At 35.1% G+C, this 20,545-nt stretch overlaps 1 long non-coding RNA gene across 5 annotated transcripts in view; it reads left to right on the forward strand.

Moving 5' to 3' along the window:
• Window positions 1-894: 894 nt before the first annotated feature.
• The window catches only part of LOC127856391 (uncharacterized), a 38,065-nt gene continuing 18,414 nt past the window's right edge, over window positions 895-20,545 (forward strand). For 4 of the 5 annotated variants that reach the window (XR_008038004.1, XR_008038001.1, XR_008038002.1 and 1 more), the window contains exons 1-8: window positions 895-1,191; window positions 1,810-1,875; window positions 4,801-4,899; window positions 6,512-6,643; window positions 7,876-8,768; window positions 10,728-10,770; window positions 13,825-14,012; window positions 19,127-19,299. This is a non-coding gene — a long non-coding RNA (uncharacterized LOC127856391). The remainder of the gene's footprint in view (window positions 1,192-1,809; window positions 1,876-4,800; window positions 4,900-6,511; window positions 6,644-7,875; window positions 8,769-10,727; window positions 10,771-13,824; window positions 14,013-19,126; window positions 19,300-20,545) is intronic. The other variant, XR_008038000.1, reaches the window with a different exon arrangement.

Here is a 20,545-nt window from a genome sequence, read left to right on the forward strand (position 1 = left end):
ATTCAGAAATTAATATTGATTTATAAACATGAGTAATGAAGTATTTTGACTGTCACTACATGACATGTCTATAAATAGAAACTGTGTTCCTGGGAGAGAGACACTTTCTGACCCTGTCTTAATTTTGTGGTTTTTAAATGATTGTACATGTACAATATGTTTGTTAAATTGAATAATTTCATAACGCCTTATAGCATAGGTACTCTTGTGGTTGTATTCTTTTATGAAGTGTTCAAATGTATGTATTAATTTCATTGTAATTATAGTAGTATGTTCATTTAAACATTTTGCTGTTGAAATTGGTTTTGTATCTAACTAGCTAGAAAAGTGTCAATAACTGTTGTTTTGAATATTATTTTTCCTGTTATAAACACTTGAAAAACACAAATAACGTAACACAGCACATGAATTATGTCTGCTTTGGTCAATTTCACTCATTTCAGTACATAGTTATCACATGTATACATGTGTGGAAAATCTATTCATGCTGCACATAGTAACATGGTATAAACATGTTGATTGAACTGAGCAATTGTTTCTGTATGTGTAATTTTTTCAATCGAATAGACTGTGTAATTTTGCTTCAATTCATATCTTACTCACCAGTCGCATTTCAACATGTCAAACGTTTACACAATAGCTCTGCTACTGAAGTTTATTGTCACGCGTAGCTATTGAATCATTGAAATGTATGCATATATTTTAGATGTGTAAAGGCCTCTTTATAGCAACATATGTGTAATACAATATCACTGCAGTATGTTTAATAAGATTATTTAACATTTACAGTAATTCAATATCTTGATGTTACTCTGTTTTGCAGTAGGGAAGTGTGCTGTGAGTCCCACAGGAGACAGGCTGTACATCATCATCAGCTACTGGCTGCGGAACAAGCTTCTCACCCTGGCCAGGGATGGCACACTCCTGGCTACATACACAGACCCAGCACTAGTGAGCCTATCTGGTCTACATGTGACCCCTGCAGGCCAGGTGCTGGTCTGTGGATGGTGGTCCAACACTGTACTACAGGTGGGCTGGGAGGGAAAGAGTAAGCTGGCTAATCTTGCTACTCAGGAGGATGGAGTGAGGTACCCAGAGTCAGTCTGCTACAGCAGCACCACATCATCCATCATTGTGGGACAGGAATGGAGTGACAACATCCTGGTGTTCAGAGTGGAATAGTGTGTACATGTATGTATTAGTTGTTGTAATTAGTGATTAGTATTTCAATGAAAATGTGTTGTTTAGCATACGAACATAGTAGTGTGTGATGTTACAATACAACATTTAGTGTGTAGTAAAAGATATAAATAATTTATGTACACATATTGTTATATGCAATTATACACTGTAAGGGTTTTTGGTTGAACATCACATCCAAAACATATTATGTTATGTATTCATAATATTTGTGTCATTATTGTCCTAAAATTTAGTTAATGTAAACTATGCATGAAAAAACAAAGCATTTCGACTGAAAATTTAATATTTGTACATAGATGCACATGTACATAGCAACTGAGGCTATTTTTAGACTTTTATTTCTATATAAAGCACCATGCCATGTAAGAAATGTATATGGATGAATAGTTTTTTTTAAATATGAATTAGTTTAAGTAATCTTTGGAGGAATATATTTTGATGTTTTGTGTAATGTTTACAGAATATTAACACAGGATGTGAGATTTATTAATTTAAATTGTTTTATGCTGTTTAACATGTGTTATTGATTGTTATAACATGTATATAAACGTGTGTGAATCCTAAGCATACATACAAGCAATACATCAATCTATCCTGCTGCTTCAGTGGCTGCTGAGTCAGGACAAGGTTGCTGAGGATGTGGTGGACAAGGATGACCGGAATACACAGAAGGTAACATAGACCCTTTGTCAGACCTTTTCCTTGCCATTTTTGGGGAAAATGCAAATAGTGTGGAATTTGGATTTTTTGCGCACGAAAAATCCATTGATTTGGAAAAAATATTTCATATAACTCTTTCTTATACTTCAAATTATAATAATAAAATGATATAATGATAGTACTATATTGTTTACATCTAATTTAAATATAATTGAGATATAGTAATCATGAGGAACTTATCATAAAAAAAAACACGCTTGTGTATGGTTCTATTTAACAGACCCATAAATATGCCAGAAAAAGGCCTGCTTGTGTATTTCCTATGTATTAAGAATGCAAAAAAGATGAGGTGGAAAAGAACAGTATGAATTTACATAACATACAATTTTCTCTATAATTGTTTTTTTTATATTTTAAAATCATTTATATTCGTGGATTTCTCAGTTTCATACATGCCATAATTTTTCAGACCAATTCCGGGACATTGAGTTAAATTGTCCGGGACTTTTGCCGATTTTCCGGGACATGTATAGAATGTAGCGATATTTATAGACATATGCATTTTTGGTACGTTTTTTTTTTGTTTCGCATCGTTAATTGCAAATGTTTGAAAGCCTATCCGAAATACACTTGATCTATTAACGTCAAATTAAACATTACTACTTCAGTTACTAGATACAAGCTACGTGTTTTCAGTGTAAGCGTTCTAAACATAGATGGTGACGTCACTGCGGTATTGTTATTAAGACCGGTGTGTAACGCGTAGTTGTTGATACACCTTTATTCATTTATAACATTTATATAATAAAAAATACAACAATACAGTATGGTTAGATCCTCAACTCAAATCAATTCACAATACATACAACCAATCACAATAAAACAAATACAACTTCTTTGTCGGTTTAAACGTACGAACATAAACTGCTTTTAATTTTTTACTCAGCGATGTTGGACTTCAGATGTGTGAACAACTATCCTTTGCCCTTACGCAGCGGGAAATAATGACGTAGTAGATTAAAGTCAATTAACAACCACATTAAACAATGCCGCCTTATCGGTTTGACCGCGAATGTGAGACAATCGATATGATAACAGGACCCGTGTTAATTGATCAATTTTGACACGTAGCGTTGTCTTCCTATTCGGGCAGGCATTGTCATGGAGACGCTGCAGAAATACACTGATTCAGGGTGCAGTTAAGCCTAAGATAAGGTACATGTATTTATGGATTTTGTAAATTCCGGGACATTTGACAGATTTCCGGGACAGCGGGACAAATTCTTCATTTCCGGGACTGTCCCGGACAATCCGAGACGTATGGCATGTATGCTCAGTTTGGAAAAATAAATGAGGAATTTGTGTCAGTTAAATGCCCATGTGTTTGTGTTAAATTTGTGGATCGGTCAACCCTTAAAATCAACAAAGCATAATGTCCCACAAATATTACTGATTTGACAGTGTACCTGTGTATTAAGAATACCAAAAATGAAGTGGATAAGAATTGCATGATATCATAGAAGGTAAAATGGCGTCTATTCTTGTGTATATCACTGTTAATAGCACTAATTTACTTCTTAGTACTTGTTTTACTTGAGTATCAATAACTCAAACCCATCTTCAGCCTAAAGCTTTTCAAACCTCTGACAGTAACACAAAACCTGAAGAGTTTCCGTCATCCCCATGCAGGCCTTTGGATGTTTCGCGCAAAAAATCTCAATCCTGAAAAAGCATTTTTTCCCAAAATGGTCTGGGAAAGGCCTGCCATGTTGCCTTGAGGTTTTACACAGTTGTGCGATGGTTAATATGATTTGAATCTATTACTTCGAATGCCTTGGTTTTATAGAGCCTGTTTGCCAGGGGGTGTTAAATTTTGGTGTAGATACAGTATTGTTTTTTGTCAAATTTGGGGTCCAAACTCCACCCCATTCGCAATCCTAAAACTATATTTTTTCCTCAAACGACTGTCTAAAATTTTCAATTGAATGTAAAAGTGAAAATGTGGTCATTTTTCACTGTTGAATTGAGCTGAAAAGAATTAACAGTTCAAAAGAGTAAGTTAAAATTGTGGTAACTGACCAATTATCTGCAACTTATCTTGCTACTAGATGTTTATAAAAAATTTATATTATATTCGATATTTTACATGACTGTCCCAGTCATCTAAGGTGAGCGGAACTGTATTTTTATAAGGATCGGAGTTAGTGTTCGTGAGTCATATAAATAGATATATCGTTGCAGGAAAACGAATCATTTCTGTCGTCAGTTGTCAAACAAAAATACGGTTGTTAATAAAATGCATTATTTTTATCTTTCTGGGATATTGTTTTAGTATTTTGATGCTGCATTAACAAATCTAAGTGTATATGAAGTGAAACACCAAAAATAAACAACGGTTGCGATAGACACCTATAAACATAGCATATACTGTTAGATGTGTATAATGCCACTCAAAGAAAAAGAAATTTATCACAATATCAAGTTTGTCTCCCTATCCAGCTCTCTAACTTGAGCCTTAGTTAATATAATATTGAACACCCTTATTCTCAAGTGTATAGTATTTCTAAGCAAAAAACCAGCAACACCAATGTCCCAATTTTTGGGAAAAAAAATCAATTTTTCCCAATTGGAAGGGCCCCGCCCTTTTTCCTAAAACAGTAAAAAAGAGCTTTACAGTCAGTTTTTTGTATGCATGCAACTGCAACAATGTAAGGTCAAATGATTTCCTACCTAGAAAATTAAGGTCATAAACTAAATAAGAGATTTATCTCTTGTCACTAATTGCTACCAAGTTTCACTCTGCAACAATTTTTAATCCAATTTTTACCAAAATTTGCTTTTGAGTTAGAGTGAACAATCACTGTTTTAACAACAACTCAAGTGTTTTTTACATTTCGTTAGCCTTTGAGCCTTATCACTGTCCCTTGTACTCGTCAGGTGCTTGACCAAATACAAGAGGCCGTCCCATCAATCAGTCATCAAAGTCAGTTGAGATGGACCAGAACAAGGCAGAAACTCAGCAACATTTTACGCACTGTAAGAAACCCAGCAGTATTCTACTCACCTTCAGTCTTCTTCCAGTCTGTTATTGAGTTGTTTCAAAAAACATATGTGCCTTGCTTTGAAAAACAGGATGGAATGTATTTGTATCAAGTGTTTTCCCACATAAGCCTGTGCAAAAGAAGTCTCTTCTAAAATAAAATTCAGTCTAGGCGGAAAGTGTTGTCCCTGATTAGCCTGTGTTGCTGTACAGGCTTATCTAGGACGACACTAAATGCAACATTTATACAGACCTGTTATATAAGAATGAGGTTCAAAGTAAGTCCGCCTGCAGTCTGTAACATAGTTTTACAAGGTGAGCATTGATCTGGGAAAATGGGGCTTAATGCATTTAAAGTGCCATCCTCATGAGCCTAACACAGACTAATCAGGGACGATACTTTCCACTTTTGAGGAATGTATGTTTTAAAGGAAATTTATTATGCCCCCCTTCGAAGAAGAGGGGGTATATTGCTTTGCTCATGTCGGTCTGTCGGTAGGTCGGTCTGTCCGTCCACCAGGTGGTTGTCAGACGATAACTCAAGAACGCTTGGACCTAGGATCATGAAACTTCATAGGTACCTTGATCATGACTTCAGATGACCCCTATTGATTTTGAGGTCACTAGGTCAAAGGTCAAGGTCACGGTGACCAGAAATAGTAAAATGATTTTCGGATGATAACTCAAGAACGCATATGCCTTGGATCATGCAACTTCATAGGTAGATTGATCATGACTCGCAGATTACCCCTATTGATTTTGAGGTCACAAGGTCAAAGGTCAAGGTCACGGTGACCTGAAATAGTAAAATGATTTTCGGATGATAACTCAAGAACGCTTTTGCCTAGGATCATGACACTTCATAGGTACATTGATCGTGACTTGCAGATGACCCCTATTGATTTTCAGGTCACTAGGTCAAAGGTCAAGGTCACAGTTGCAAAAGTCGTATTCACACAATGGCTGCCAGTACAATGGACAGCCCATATGGGGGGCATGCATGTTTTACAAACAGCCCTTGTTTATCCAGAATCAGACATCCACAAATGTACATGTCCATGAAAAAGTAATTTAAAAAAAAATTATGCCAACGAATATAAATGATTTTACAGTGTCTGGGGTGCAGAATTCCATTGAATTGGCGATTAAAGCCTTTCTCTTAGCAGATATTTGATTGCCATTGGGCGACCCAATTTGTTGTATCAGTCAGCGCCTTTTTTGAAATAGTTTCTTGTCTGGAATGGACATGATTCAGAGCTATGTTTCATTCTACGGAATGGCAGTTTTTCACAAAAGTACATTTAAAATGCATTTCCGTATATGCCAGTTTACGTTAAACATTTAATCAAAAACGCATGTAAAATAATATTTTGATGGGTTTGTGAAAGTAAGTTCCGTGCTATTAAAAAGATCCATTATAATTTCCATTTGAAAGATTTCACACTGCAAATTTGTTTAATGTCCGGTATTATCACACTAATTAGTCCTAATGGACGCGGTACAGGTACTTTCCCTTATTGGGAAAAAATCGATGGTTTATTTCGTACATACTAATTCAAAAGACTGACTGGGACAAAATGTTTCAGATTGATTTTCTCAACTTTACAGCAACTGCTCAGCACAGAAGACTACTGTCTGGTGAAAGGATCGGCTGTATCAAAGTCCTGTGATATGGGGGGACTTGGTCGTTCCATGTGTGGGGATTGCATCATGAAGGACATTTTAGATGACACTCACAAGGTAGAGAACTCTAGATCTGCACCAGCAGTGAGTTGTTGCCCTTTTGTTGTTGTGTATTTAATTTAGCTAACAAGGGAGAGAACTGTATACCTAAACCATGCTCAGGGAGTTGTGACCATTTAGTTGCTGTTTATTTAATTTTGCTGACACTAACAATGAAGAGAACTGCAGATCTTTGCCAGCAGTTAGCTGTTGCCCTTTAGTTGTTTTTTAATTAATTTAGCTTACACTTACAAAGGAGAGAATTTAAAATCTGCTCCTGTAGTGAGTTGTTGCCATTTAGTTGCTGTTAAATTTATTGCGCAATTATTGCGCATACAATATCAAGGGAGAGAACTTAAGATCAGCAGTAAGTTAATTGTTGCACTGTATTTGCTGTCCAATTATGTATACACCTTTTGTTTTATGTTGATTTACTTTTGAATTTGTGTCTATTTTAAATTTTTAAGCAGATTTTAACAGTCAAAGATCTGTAAAGGTGTGTTAAAAAAGTTGTGTGTGTTGTTGAAACTTCAGGAAGACATTAATGTTAAATTGTTGCCTGCCATTTACTGAATCATATGTTGACAGTAAAACATCTGTGAAGACATTTCAAAAGTAAAGTGATTGATAGAATGAGTACCATTAAAAATTATTAAATTGTTAACAAATTGATTTTTTTATTTATTGTTATGTAGGAAAGAAATGGCTTAAAAGGTACATGAGCTGCACTTTTGGAAAATGGGTATTAATTCATGTGCTGAAATTGTTATCCCAGATTAGCACGTGCAGTACGCACAAACTAATCAGTAACAACACTTTCTTCTTTATTTTGTTATTGAAAGGAAGTCTCTTTTTTATAAAAATTCAGTAAAGTCAGTGTCCTACCTGATAAGCTTATGTGGACTTGACATGCTTATCTGAGATGACAATTATGAATATTAATGAGTTGCATATTGGTTTATGAAATTACATCTCTGCAAGTTGAGAAAAAAAAAATCGTTATTATGAATTTACATGTTAATATAACATTGACCAAAACTTCTAATGATTTAATACGAAATGGTCTGATTGAATTAAATTTCATGTTTTTTTTTACAAGGAAACAATGAAATGCCTGATTAAAAATTAATGAGAATGAAATGTTTCTGTTGAAAACCTTCACATCCAATCAAGAGGCTTAGTTTCTTATAGATTGTTGTATAAACACTTTCGTAACTGTTTCACATCACCCATGGTGTTGTTGTTTTCAGGTGAGCAGGAGCATTGTTATTGAGTTGACATGGCAACGGCACCAGTCGGACCCCCAGGAGCCTCAGTCCAGGACAACCCTTCCCCTCCACTGATCCCTAGCTCCTCCCCTTTGACCTCCTGCTTCAAAGCTTCATTGAACAATACCGGTCTGCTGGAATATCTGAGCATGTTGAGTTTTTACAAGCTGTTCTCAACAACTGCAATGTCCCTGTTGATCGATCCACACTCCTGCCTAAGTAGTTTGTTAAGCTCCAGTGCCGGAGGTGGGTCAAGTATTTCAGACACGCTGAGTTATAGCAGTAGTTATGGTAACACCAACAGTCACTGATTGTGGACTTCACAACGAATAGTACGAAGAATAAAAAGTTGGATAACTTTTTCCATGCTTTGTTGGACTAACAGAGCAACACATGGAATAATGGTAGAAAATCTAGAAACAGTTAAACAGTTATAGATCGAAGCATAAGCTATCCACGGGGTCTACTTCTGCTTTCAATAGTAGTAGCATTATGGACCATCCTGGTTTGTCCTTTTATGCATCCAAAATGTTCAAAGTGAACATGCTTTTTACGCAGTTGCTGACAAAAAAAACTTTGTATGAACACTCGTAGCACGATGAATACATCGGTGTGGTTCAGACGCAAATTCTTCCCAACAACATAAACACGGTGCTTAAGGTGTACCCATCATGGTTTGTTACGAGCACTTCACACTCCAAGACAAAACAGCCTCGCATTGAGCTGACACTAGATAAAGCGTTGAAAAATGACAGCAGTTTTGTCGTGTGGTCCAGTATGCCTTTTGACTCCAACCCAACATTAGGTAGAACTCAAACTCAGCCCTTAGCAATCACAGCGAGGCCAGCATGTCATCTCACCTTCTTGAGCCTCAGGTGAGACCTTACAGTTTTATTTATTTTGAAAATAGGGGCTAATAATCAAGTCCCATTCATAATCTCTTAACGTCTATATTTTAACATAATTACTGGTTGAAATTCCCAATTGACGGTTTGCCATAAAAAGGACACTTTTCACAGAGCTAGCCCCTAGTTCTAGCACATGTTTTAAGTCGTTATGAGAATTACTGGCTTAATATACTTATTTTACTAAGTTTTATTACTATTTTGAAGTTATAGATGTTATAAAAATTGTTTATGTTGTTTATTTCACAAAAACTGTGAAACCATTTATTTTCGTCAGCTCGAAATTGTTTGTTAAAGAAAAATGACTATTGCATCAGCAATTTAATTTATTACATGTAATTTATGATTAAAACAAAAAAAAATTGTGTAAGTCAATGCCCGATTTGTTTGTAGTACATATCCGCGATAAATTGCTGTGGGCAAAATGGGAAAACCCCTGAGATTAACTTGCAGGAGGTAAACCATGTTTAGCACATGTAAATTAACTAGTCTTTTATTATCAGGTGAATGATTTTTTTATTTATTTAAGGTCCCTGTAATAACTGGCCCTTATTACTGTATGCCATTAACAAGTTGATTGTTATGAATTAAGCTGATTGGTGGGACTGAATAACTGTTTACATATTATTTTTCTACAATAAATATATATCCTATAATCAAATATAATTACATCATTTTTATACCTCCATTACCACTAATAAGTAATGGGGGCTATATATAGGAATCACTTTGTCGGTCTGTCGGTCGGTTTGTTGGTCTGTCCCGAAATTCCATCCGATCTGCACCAAACTTGGTGTCACAAGTTGTATCTAGATGATGTTCATGTCAAGTTTGAATATGGGTCATGCCGGGTCAAAAACTAGGTCACGGGGTCACTTGGTGTGTTTTAAACCAAAAGTTTGTCCGGACCATAACTATGTCATTAATCGTTAGATTTTAAACTAACTTGGTACATTTGTTCACCCTCATGGGACGGTGTGTTGCGTAAAAAAAGTATGTCGATATCTCCAAGGTCAAGGTCACACTTGGAGTTCAAGGGTCAAATGCTTGTCCGGGCCATAACTTTATCATTTATTGTGAGATTTTAAAATCATTTGGCAAATTTGTTCACCATCTTTAGACGGTTTGTCGCGCGAAAGAATTACTTCGATATCTCCAAGGTCAAGGTCGCACTTTGAGTTCAAAGATCAAAAATGGCCATAAATGATCATGTCTGGGCAATAACTTGTGTCGTTTATTGTGATATTTTAAAATCACTTGGCACATTTATTCACCATCATTGGACGGTGTGTCACGTGAAATAATTTTACGTTGATATCTCCAAGGTCAATGTCAAACTTTAAGTTCAAAGGTCAAAAATGGCCATAAATTAGCTTGTCCAGGCCATAACTATGTTTTTCATTGTGAGATTTTAAAGTCATTTGACACATTTGTCCACCATCATTGGCCAGTGTGTCGTGCGAAAGAATTACGTCGATATCTCCAAGGTCAAGGTCACACTTTGAGTTCAAAGGTCAAAAATGGCCATAAATCAGCTTGTCCGGGCCATAACTCTGTAATTCATTGTGGGATTTTAAAATCATTCGGCACCTTTGTTCACCATCATTGGACGGTGTGTCAGGCAAAAGAATTACATTGATATCTCCAAGGTCAAGGTCACACTGTGAGTTCAAAGGTCAAAAATGGTCATAAATGTTTTTGTTCTGGCCATACTATGTCATTCATTGTGAGATTTAAAAATTGCTTGGTACTTTTGTTCACAATCATTGGATAATGTGTCATGCAAAAGAATTACTTCAATATCTCCAAGGTTAAGGTCACACTTGATGTTCTAAAGTGAAACATGGCCATAAATGAGCTTGTCCGGGCCATAACTATGTCTTTCATTGTGAGATTTTAAATGACTCATTACATTATTTCTGTTCACAGTCATTGGACGGCCTGTCATGCGAACGAATTCAAGAGTTCAAAGGTAAAAATGGCCATAAATAATAATGGCATAATAATTCTTAAAAATCGACATAAATTAGATTATCTTGTTTTGTGAAGACAGCATGCAACATAGTCTGTGGCAATGCGGCATGTGGTGGTATAGTCTGTGACAAAGCTCTAGTTTTAATTCTAGCAATTTATGACAGACAGTTTAACTACATGTATATCAGACGATAATGTCAATTAATTAAACACATTTGAATTGATACACAAACATTAGATTATAGTAAATGTAGGTAAACGCAAACAATCAAACACACATTCATACGTTTTTTATTTCTTTGTAATTAAAATTCAGAATGTATATCAGTCAGTTGTTGATCATAAAGCGTTATTGTATTTGATCCAGATCCGCCGTTTGCCTGCAACACTTGAAAACACACAACGGATAATACAGTTGTAAACAATTAGCGCTAATCATTACTATTGTACCTTAGTGAAGTCAATGCTTTTGATACAGCTTTTGGGTTGTAATTGGATTTGATTATTGTTTAAATCAAAGCCCATATGTTTGCAAGAAACAATGGGGCTTATTGCTTTGATATGCTAATGCACACAATTTCAACACTTGAAGTGGAACTTTAAATATAAGGTGTGTCCTACAAAAAGATGCCATATTATGTAGATAAACTGTATAACTACATGTTGTATCTATTGAATATCACTTACATTGCATAGTTTTAGCCAGAATAGGCAATAATAACTATTAAAATTATAAAAGTCCCCTGTAGAAAGATGTGGCAGGGCTATAGATAATTTTATTGGGTAATTGGGTTTTTCACCCCCTGTTTTGACAACAATAGGGTTTTTGTAAATTCAATAGAGTTTCAGCAAAATGTTTTACCCCCTACTTTTGAGCTTAATTGGGTTTTTCACCCCCGGTTTTTTAACTCAATTGGGTGATTTAGGGAATGACATATATAATATAATAAATATCTACTAAGATTACTATGTAATTATGTGCAGGTGAAAAATAAATCAACATTTGTAGCAACATTAGTTAGTTTTAAGTTACTTTTCATGTTTGTGCATAATGTACATTTCATAGCTCCATTTTCCATATCCATCACCAGCAACGGGTGTTTGTTTCGCCACTCTATTAAAGTTTTTTCACTTACACTCCCCATCAGCGATTTTCCTCCTTCTTTATAAAGTACCGGTAAACGGCACTTTCCCAATTACGAAAAAAATACAAATTTCCCAATTGCTGTTCTTAAATTCCCAATTAAAGTAAAAAAAAAAAAAAAAAAAAAAAAAATTTTTTTTTTTTTTTTTTTTTTTAAAGCAACATTTAGTTAGTTTCCCTTTGCAGCTCTATAGCTTGAACCTAGGTTTATATAATATTGACAGCTTGAAAACACTTGTTTATCAATTTTTAAGTATTTGGGAGCAAAAAATCAAATACACCAATTTCCCAATTTGAGGTTTTTACGACTCGATTTTTCCCAATTTTGAGGTTTTCACGACTCGATTTTTCCCAATCGGACCGGTACGGGTACTTTTCCCAATTGGACAAGGAAAATCGCTGCCCATAAACGTGTTTTTTGGGTTTAACAACTTCGTTCAAAATCTCCGATAATAACGGGCGAACTAAATTCTCTGGAGAAATGATCACATCTTGCAACAGATCATTCAGCAAAGCTGCACAAAAGTTTTCGGTTTCCCCAATATTCTGGCTAAATACCTGTCGAAAGTGTTTGTTTGTGTGAGGATTGTCTTTCTACGGCCACGAGTGGCCATTTTGATATTTTTAAGAAAATGAAAATAGAAATCGGATGGGTGTACGAATAATTACAGTAAAGATTGATAACCGCTGGAAAGACTGCCTTCTTTTCTTCATAGGACGGCATACATGTATAAACTATTCGGTACATTTTTGTACGGGAAATAACCAGTCTAAAAAAAGACGTCCCGTGTTTGTAAGGATTGCATTTTGTGACGCAAGGTTTTCTTATGGGAAATACGTAATTAACTTTATATTTGCGTTTTTGTACGCTTGATATTGAATTTAATTACGTTTTTGGTTATTTTAATTAAGTAATAACGCACATACGCTTGTAATCTATAGCCCTGATGTGGTACACTGAATTCACCACAGACGTCAATCTGTATTTCTTTATCTGTGTCTAATCCATAGCCAAACGTGTGTGATCAAGTACTCATAAACTTACAGTATTCAACTCACATCTATTTGTTTCTTAAGATATGCTATACAATTGTAAAATCTCACATTTAAAGTTGAAAAAAGTCTCACATTTAACGTTGTATACATGTAGTCTCACATTTAAAGTTGTATAGTTTCACCTTTAAAGGTGTACATTGTAACATTTAAATTTGTTTAGTCACACATTTAAAGTTGTATAGTCTCAAATGTAAAGTTGTATATGTTCACTTTTAAAGCTGCACATTCTCATGTTTTAAGTTTTGTAGTGCCACATTTAAAGTTGTATTGCTCAGTCTCTTATTAAAGGGGCCATCCAACAGATTTTGGCATTATTGAATGAAGCATGTCATTAAATGCTTTATGTTGATAAATTTAAACATTTGACCTAAAAATCTCCTGTAAAAAAACACAAGAATACAACTTTAAAAAAAGAAAAAAATAACCCTCAACAGGGCTCGAACCACTGACCCCTGGAGTCCTGGAGTTAAAAGTCTCCCGCCTAGACCACTTGACCATCCATGCGCATGCTTAGAGCGATGTATTTTTACCTATATAAGCAATCCTCGTAGTTTCCCAAAATATAACTACAACAACAGAACTTTCCAAATTATTCAATCGTTTTGCATCAAACGACGCTTTTTAATTCGTCTTTTCAAATCGTCAAAAGATGCATACAATGGATATTTAAAAGCATTGTAAATTGTCAGTATTACTATTTCCTCAAAAATATCATAAAAAAACGAAAATTTGCGAATCTGAAACAACTTTTTTGTCAATGTACCAATTTAATCTGTTGGACGGCCCCTTTAAAAGTTATGCAGTCTATCGTTTGAAGTTGTTTAATCTCACATGTTATGTTTTCCTTTTCAGCAAATATTATTAGCCAACAATACAAACATCGTTAAAGTAAATGTCGATGGAAATCAGCGGCACCCCTTTCTTTAACAAATACTACAACTCGCTCAAGAAATTTAAGTACGAAGACGTATTGCAGCAGCCTAGCACACCACATCTTCTCCAATGTTGGCTACATCAACACTTCGAACAGCAGAGCCTTGGTGAGTCCATGTTTACTGTTTTGACTTTTTGTTACCTCACCTGATTGCTCAGGTGAGCTTTTGTGACCGGTCTTTGTCCATCGTATGTCCGTCCGTCCGTCTGTTAACATTTGCTCCTAAACACTCTAGAGGCCACATTTCTTGTCTCATCTTCATGAAACTTGGTCAGAAGCTTTGTCCCAATGAAATCTCGACCGAGTTTGAAACTGGGTTGTGCCGGATCAAAAATTAGGTCACTAGATCAAAAACAAGAAAAACCTTGTGAACACTGTAGAAGTCACATTTCATGCCCAATCTAAATGTAACTTTGTCAAAATATTTGTCTTAATGATATATTGGATGAGTTCAAAAGTGGTTCCGATCCGTTGAAAAACATGGCCGCCAGTGGGCGGGGCAGTTTTCCTTCTTTGGCTATAGAGAAACCTTGTTAACACTCTAGAAGTCACAATTTTTGCCCAATCATCATGAAAGTTGGTCAAAACATTGGTTCAATTGATGTCGCGGCTTACTATGGCATGCAGTGAAGCGTGAACAACAGTCGATAAGTGATAGTGTTGTTTACACACGGCTGGGGTTGTTTTTAACACTTAAGAAATAACCAATTCAAGTGTCATTGCAAAGGTAATATTGGCAGTTTACTGGTATATAAATCGTTAAATTTCGGTACTAGTCATGAATTTCTTTGTCGTGATAAAAAGCTCGCGAAAATTGGTGTGAGTGTATTTATTTGTAAATAATAATTTCGTAGCGGGTACAACATTGAGATAATTTAATTTCCATTGAAAGTTTCGTTGTAAATTTCAACTACAGTACCGCGGTATCTCGCGAATTATGTGACGTTGACATTTCCTCTTAATAAACTAAAATTCAAACAGACTGTATCGTTACCGTTACGCTGTTTCAGTTTCTTAATTAGGACTACTTATAACGGTACATTCGAATCTATGCACAATTGTTTTTTATATGTTTTTTTATGGCATGAATTCTTATTTTTAGCTGATTCGCGAGCAATATTTAACGTGAAAATAAAAAATATAATTTACATTTTGGTTTTCATGATAATTACAGATACCGGTACGTATGTAGTTATGAAAATGTTGATTGTAGAATTGGTTTGCAATTACATGTATTACTATACAAATATGTAGCAGCGCCGTATATAAAATTAAAACATTGGGAAATTTGACAAATTAACTGCAATAAAAAAAGTTAGACATTTCTAGAGTTATATTGCGCGCCGGATATATCGCGCTCGTGATCTTTGGACCCCACCAACCGCGATATATCGGCGTTGCAGTGTAGTCTTGTTAGATATGTATCTATTCAATCCAATGCCTTGGTTGTATAGAGCCTGTTTGCGAGGAGGTGTTTAGTTCTTGGTGGGTTTACAGTGTTGTTGTTTTTTTTGTCAAATTTTGGGTCCAAAATTGACCCCATTCCCACCCAAAACTATGTATTTTTCTCAAAACGATATCCTTAAATTTCCAATTGAAGATAAAGAAAAAGAAATAAATCACAATTTCAAGTTCATCATCCTATACAGCTCTATAACTTGAACCTTAGTAAATATAATATTTAAAACACGTGTTCTCCATTGTATAATATTGGTTAGCAAAGAAGTCCACTAAGGCAAATCAGGGACAACACTTTCCGCTTTTATTGAATATATTGTATAAGAAATATATCTTGTAAACGAAAATTCTGTCTAGGCGAAAAGTGTTGTTCCTGATTAGCCTGTGCTGCTGTACATGCTAATCTAGGAATACTCATTAGGCAACATGTATTAAGCCCTGTTATCTCATAATGAGGCTCAAAGTAAGTCCCCCAACAATTTGTTACAGTAAGCCCTGTTATCTCATAATGAGCCTCAAAGTAAGTCTGCCTACAATCTGTTACAGTTAGCCCTGTTATCTCATAATGAGCCTCAAAGTAAGTCTGCCTACAATCTGTTACAGTAAGCCCTGTTATCTCATAATGAGCCTCAAAGTAAGTCTGCCTACAATCTGTTACAGTTAGCCCTGTTATCTCATAATGAGCCTCAAAGTAAGTCTGCCTACAATCTGTTACAGTAAGCCCTGTTATCTCATAATGAGGCTCAAAGTAAGTCTGCCTACAATCTGTTACAGTTAGCCCTGTTATCTCATAATGAGCCTCAAAGTAAGTCTGCCTACAATCGGTTACAGTTAGCCCTGTTATCTCATAATGAGGCTCAAAGTAAGTCTGCCTACAATCTGTTACAGTAAGCCCTGTTATCTCATAATGAGGCTCAAAGTAAGTCTGCCTAAAATCTGTTACAGTAAGCCCTGTTATCCCATAGTGAGGCTCAAAGTAAGTCTGCCTACAAGCTGTTACAGGGTTTTATAAGGCGATACAAGGTGAGCCTTGTTCTGGGAAAACAGGGCTTAATTCATGTTATGTGCCATCCAAAGATTAGCGTTTGCATTGCATACATAGGCTTATCAGGGACAGCTCATTCCGCTGTTGAGGGACTTTTTGTTAAAAGGAAATTTCTTCTCAACCAAAATCAAGTCTTGGCAAAAAGTGTTGTGTTTGGTTAGCCTGTCAGAACTGCACAGGCTAATGTTGGACCACACTATGCACATTAGTAAAGCCCATTTCTCCCAGAACGAGGCTAAAATTAATTCTGCTTCCAGTTTGTTTAAGAGTCTTATACAAAATTCTGATGAGAACAAATATGGTATAACAAACAGTGGTTATTAAGACAATGACGTGCGTGTATATGCCAATTAAAAATAGTTGTTAACAATCTTATTTTATAATTTACAGAGCTACAATAGTTGTTAAGCCATTTAATTTTATAATTTACAGAGCTACAATATTTGTTAAACAATCTTATTTTATAATTTACAGAGCTACAATAGTTGTTAAGCAATCTTATTTTATAATTTACAGAGCTACAATAGTTGTTAAGCCATTTAATTTTATAATTTACAGAGCTACAATAGTTGTTAAACAATCTTATTTTATAATTTACAGAGCTACAATAGTTGTTAAGCAATCTTATTTTATAATTTACAGAGCTACAATAGTTGTAAAGCAATCTTATTTGATAATTTACAGAGCTACAATAGTTGTTAAGCCATTCAATTTTATAATTTACAGAGCTACAATATTTGTTAAGCAATCTTATTTTATAATTTACAGAGCTAACATTGCATGGTTCTCATGCTTTGTTAACCTTTTATCAAAGCCATGAAAGTAAATCGGTATTCAAACTAGGACACTTAATCTTATTAGAGTGTGGACTCAAAATTTATTTTAATAAAGAGAGAAATTTATTTAAATAAAGACAGACAGAACAAATGCAATAATACAATAAAACATGTATGGAGAGAACCTATTTGGACTTGTTCAAAAATAAGCATAATATCAAATTTCTAAAACTTATAACATATTCAGCAGTTCATATTTACATTGTATTACAAATAAGGATAGTTGTCGTTTTCGTGAATCAATTAAATCTGATAAGATTTTGTTGGGGGGGGGGGGGCCATGTGTCCAGCAATGCCGACACACAAAATAAACAAAATACGATCGATTCCAGACGTATCTAATCTATTTTCAATTTTTAGTGTTCATAATTAAACATTTATAGTAATTCTTTAAGTTAAGAGTGTATGCTTAATAAACAAAATTAATAGATTAAATGACTGAATAAAGTTATTGTACATGTACAAACATAAACATTGTTTGTTTTCCATTGCATGCATGTGAAGTAAGCTGCAAGAATTACTGTCAACATATGTTGGTCTTATACTTGAGGATAGCTTCCTATTTGCAAATCATTTTGCTATCCTTTAGGAGCTTCCGGGGGCCTTCGGCCCTGCGGCCCCCAGCTAAAATATTTCCTTATTTTCCTTTTTTTTTAATTTCACCCATGTATACAGCTTGTTACATGTAACATGTTTATTTACTTTTGATTTTTTGTCTTTTGTGAATTTTAATAGATTTTAACATTCAAAGATCTGTAAAGACATGGTAAAAATGTATGAATGTTTTTGCAACTTTAGGAAGACATTTATGTCAAATGTTTGCCTCCCATTTATTGAAACATATATTTACAGTAAAACATCAGTGAAAGCATTGTAAAAGTAAAGTGATTAATAGAATGAGAACCAATAAAATACATTTTATTTTAACCTCTCCGGTGGTTTATAGAGAAATATCAGTGAAATAAAACTGGTATTTCACTGTTTTAAACAGTGAAAAATAGCAGTGAAAAATATCGATATTTTTCACTGTTTTACTGTGAAATGACGTCATTTTTTTCGACGAAATGACGTAATAAATCCTACGAAATTATCCAGTTTAATTCTTTTACAATATAAATAAGCGGTGAAAAAAGCATAAAATAAAAAGAAAATGTGTTGTATTCGATGGAATATCGATTTTAATTCACTCGTGATCATAAAAAATACATATTTTCACTCGTGGCAGCGCCACTTATGAAAATATTATTTTATATGATCACTCGTGAAATAAAATTGATATCCCATAGAATCCAACAAATATCCTCCATATATTTTGTACAAGTTGATTTTCCCTTTTTTGTTATGCAGGTAAGGAGCTGCTAAAAGATTAATAAGCTGTGTTGTGGGAAAATGTGGCTAAATGCATGTGCTTAAATTGTTATCCCAGATTAGCCAGTGCAGTCTTTAAGGCTAATCAGGGATAACACTGACTCTTTCAAAGTATTTTTTGTTGAAAGGAAGTCTCCTCTTTATGAAAATTAAGTCTAGTCGGAAAGTGTCCCCCCTGATTAGCTTATGGGAAATTTGTGTTAGTTTTGAATATTTATGAGCCACATATTGGCTTATGAAATTAAATCTCTGCAAGTTTAGAATTTTTTTTATGAATTTACAGGTTTATATAGCACTTGCCAACACTTTAAATGTTTAAATATATAATGGTCTGATTTGATTCATGTGTATGCTGTTTTGGACATGTAACCAAGGATATGCCAGATTTAAAAGTCATAAGAATGAAGATTTTCTGTTTAAACAATTCACATCCAATCAAAATGCTTGATTTTTTTATAAATTGAAATACAAACCTTTGTTTCAAGTTCATATCACCCATTGTGTTGTTTTCAGAAGAGCACCATCATCGATATTGATTTGGCGCAGCAACAGCACCAGTCCAGCCCGCATGAGCCTCAGTCAAGGACGAACCTTCCCCTCCACCTGACCCTAGCAGCCTCAGTCCACGACGACCCTTCCACTCGACCTGACCCTAGCGCCTCCACCTTGACCTACGGCCTCAAAAGGTCAGCTTTGTTGAACGATTCCATTCGTCTGCAGGAAATTCTGAGCACGTTGAGTACTCGTGAACTGTTCTCAACAACTGCAATGTCCTTGTTGAGTGAACCACACTCGAGCCTGAGTTAGTTCAGGTTGAGTGCCGGGATAGGAACAAGTGTTCCAGACACGAGGAGTTATAGCAAAAGTTATGTTAAAGCTAACAATCAGTTCTCGCTGTTGGACACCAGAAAGAATATCAAAACAATAAAAAGTTGGATAACCTGTACAAGGGCAGTAACGACTTCGTTTTGAACACTCATGGTACATCCCTGGGCATGCCTCAGGCGTGAATTCGGACATCTGAAACGAGGTGCTAAAGGTTAACCCATCAGGGTTTGTTACTTTGCACTCCAAGCCCAATTGACCACACATTGAATTGGCAATAGACAAGGCGTAAAAAAATAACAGCAGTTTGGATGTGTCAACCAGTATGCCCTTCGACTCTTAACTCGGCCATAAGCAATATCAATTAGGCTTGCATGTCATCTCAGCTTCTTGAGTATCTGGTATGACCTTAAAGAGTTATTTATACTGTCAAAGTTGGGGCAACAATTCAGCCCAATTCCTAATCTTAAAAAGTCTATTCCAAATTTTTCCATAATTACTGTCTAAAGTTCACAATTGACGGTTGGCTAAAACAATTATTTGATTTTAATAGGTTGTAACATCTATAAGTAGAACGTTAATATTAAATTTACAATAGTAATACACTTTATATTGATAGCACTTATTCTTAATTTTTAGCTCGGCGTTTTCGGAGAAAACTATAGGTATTGTCATAGCCAGCTCGTCGTCCGCCGGCGTCGTGCTAAAACCTTCACATTTTGCTCTAAAATCAAAGTGCTTCCACCTACAACTTTGAAACCTCATATGTAGATGCACCTTGATGAGGTCTACATGTCACACCCATTTTTGGGTCACTAGGTCAAAGGTTAAGGTCACTGTGACCTCTATAAAATAATAATAATTTCTGACAAGCTTTCATTTATTAAAAACTGCACCCTAGCCGAGCTTTTGCACTGGTTATGCGTAGCTCTTGTTAAGTAATTTATTAGCAAAAAGTTGTATTGTGTAACATTTAAAGTGGTATAGTCTCACATTTTTGAAGTTATGTCTGTTTAAAAAAAAGATAAGTATGGAAACTTGCTACAACATTTCAAGTGGGTTCACGTTATTCATTTAAACAATGCTATTATGAGTGCTACTTTGCAC

This window comes from Dreissena polymorpha, chromosome 13 (assembly GCF_020536995.1).
Source record: "Dreissena polymorpha isolate Duluth1 chromosome 13, UMN_Dpol_1.0, whole genome shotgun sequence".
NCBI classification, from domain to species: Eukaryota; Metazoa; Mollusca; class Bivalvia; order Myida; family Dreissenidae; genus Dreissena; species Dreissena polymorpha.